Source organism: Pseudophryne corroboree, chromosome 11 (assembly GCF_028390025.1).
Source record: "Pseudophryne corroboree isolate aPseCor3 chromosome 11, aPseCor3.hap2, whole genome shotgun sequence".
NCBI lineage: Eukaryota > Metazoa > Chordata > Amphibia > Anura > Myobatrachidae > Pseudophryne > Pseudophryne corroboree.
The window spans coordinates 121143222-121145718 of record NC_086454.1 but is presented as its reverse complement, the minus strand read 5'-3'; the positions used below and the strand labels follow the sequence as shown (position 1 = coordinate 121145718).

The following is a 2497-nucleotide window of genomic DNA, read 5'->3' as shown; positions in this document are numbered from 1 at the left end:
GGCCTTATTTACACAAAGCTTTGAAATTCTATGAAGAAGGCAAACACCTTTGTTTACCCCTATTGTTCTAGAGTAGCCCAGTATCTGTCGAAGACAGTAAGTACTGGATTGTCATTGTCTTCTCTGAAGACAAGACAAACAAGAAAGACAATATCCAGGAACCTAGGTTGACTGAAGAGAAACTAAATTAGCAATAGCTAACAAAATTACAAACCAGACATTTAGAAATCTGAGGTAATAACATTCATAGTCTAAACTCTTGGAGATATATATATGTATATATATATATATATATATATATATATATATGTATATTATGTATATATATATTGAAAGAAGAGATTTCCCCAGGGAGCTGATGTCGTACTTTGGTATGTACAAGTTTTGTATAATAAAATAATCTTAAAAAAGAGAGATTGTTTATTTTTTTTAAAAGCAATACATAAAACTGTTTACAATTTGCCTAGAATAACAATAAACAATGTTTGTACAGACGATAGTTGTGTTGGTAATTCAAACAACATCAAAATTATCTTCTTTGTAGAGATGTCAGAGAACAATGTGCTAACCCAACGCGTTTCGTCCTACAGACTTCATCAGGGGTGTATTAATCTAAACAATACAGAAACATTCATAAACAACTTCACTCTTCTAGTTATAATACAATTAACTCTCTTCAAAAGCTTATTGAATACATACCAAAGAATCACAATATGGACATACATCTTATCGTGTCTTCAAAAAGGCAATTTAACAATGCTTAAAATAGTATCGGACCAAATTTCACCATATGGGGTATCTGTAAAATCATAACATATGTTACCAAAAGAATATTACTATAAAAATATATGGACAGGATATATTATGTGAGGAGGAACAGAGGAGGAGGACTGGTTTACAAGGATTCTATTGGGCTTTTAATTAGCCTTACTGCTTCATACTTAGAAAGAATTGTCTGATCATATTTGAATGTTAAACATATTTATACGTTCAACTTTTGTTAAATATGGGACCAACAGAATGTGTAGATAATTCTCTGATGAAGCGTTACTAATATTGGCTTAATATTCAACAATTGGAAGTTTGAAGTGTAGATATACATATAAATAATTGTTATATATTTTATTTACTTTTATTTTTATTTTTATTCGCATTGGCACAGATTATACATACCAATTTAAATTGAATTGGAAGTAACCCTTTTCACTGATTATCCACTGGGTATAACCTTTTTGAAATTTAGAGTAATTCTGAATCTATAATAGAAAAGAGATTCTATTTAACTCTTGGGTGTGGTATTTATAATGTGATCGCACATACCACATTCATCATACATACCAATTTAATTCAATTAAGCCCATAAGATGGCAAATCACTGGATATCTTCCAGATGTCAATTTAGACAGAGTGGACCACTGTAATAGTACCTATGAATAAACAGAATATGTGGACGGGTATAATATTTGCCATTTTAATCCCCCTTGAAATATGTCTTATTTAGTATACTCATCGTACATACCAATTAGATTACATCAAGCCCATAAAGTGACTGATCACTGAGTGTCGTCCCAGTGTTTATTTGAACAGGGCAAATCACCGCAACAGTGCCTATAATTAGACAAAATATAGACGGGTGTGATGTTTGTAATATAATTCCCCTGTGGGGTGACATCCTTATTATATTCGTCATACATACCGATTCAATTAAATAAAGCCAATTGAAGCAGCTAATCACTGGATATCGTCCAGGTATCAAATTTGAACAAGGCAAACCACTGCAATTGTGCCTATAATTAGACAAAATATACGGGTAGTATAGCACTAGTCTAAATCATTGGTTTTTTATATATAAAAATCCCATATATGGAGATTGTTTCCCAAGCAGACCTGGTCAGTGCTGCTAAATCAGGGATTGACATAGCATAACATAACTGGAGCTGATGAAGAAACACTCCAAAGCATTTCTCTTCAACAGTGGCATATCAAATTTCAAACACAAGGTGTAACATAGAGAAAGCTAATACTGCTTTTCACCAATTTTTTAGTGATAACATGTTCAGATAACATGGAGAACCATGAAGTTAACATGCTTACCTCTCCACAGAAAGTGACACTCCTAGCTGCTGCATGGTCTGAGGGCTGGGAATCCTCGGTTTAAAAAGCCCTTAATTGACTACATCACTTCCTATCTGATGATTAGCAAGAAAGTGTTTAAAACTCCATATTTTTCTGTTACCGGTGTGTAATGAACTTATGTTAACCTAAAACACGGCCCCAATAACAATTCCTTAATTAATTGAAAAGGAATGGTGCTGTGCCTTAAGGAGAGAGAGATGTAATTTGATAATTGCTCTCCAATTACAGGTTGAGTATCCCATATCCAAATATTCCGAAATACGGAATATTCCGAAAAACTGACTTTTTTGAGTGAGAGTGAGATAGTGAAACCTTTGTTTTTTGATGGCTCAATGTATAGAAACTTTGTGTAATACACAAA

At 32.8% G+C, this 2497-nt stretch overlaps 1 long non-coding RNA gene across 1 annotated transcript; it reads right to left on the bottom strand.

Moving 5' to 3' along the window:
- Positions 1-583: 583 nt before the first annotated feature.
- On the bottom strand, positions 584-2133 carry LOC134969996 (uncharacterized). The gene is made up of 6 exons (XR_010189606.1): positions 2095-2133; positions 1697-1787; positions 1520-1608; positions 1174-1256; positions 700-799; positions 584-612 (listed from the first exon to the last, which is right to left on the bottom strand). It is a non-coding gene; the product is annotated as an uncharacterized LOC134969996 (long non-coding RNA).
- Between the last annotated feature and the right edge of the window lie 364 nt (positions 2134-2497).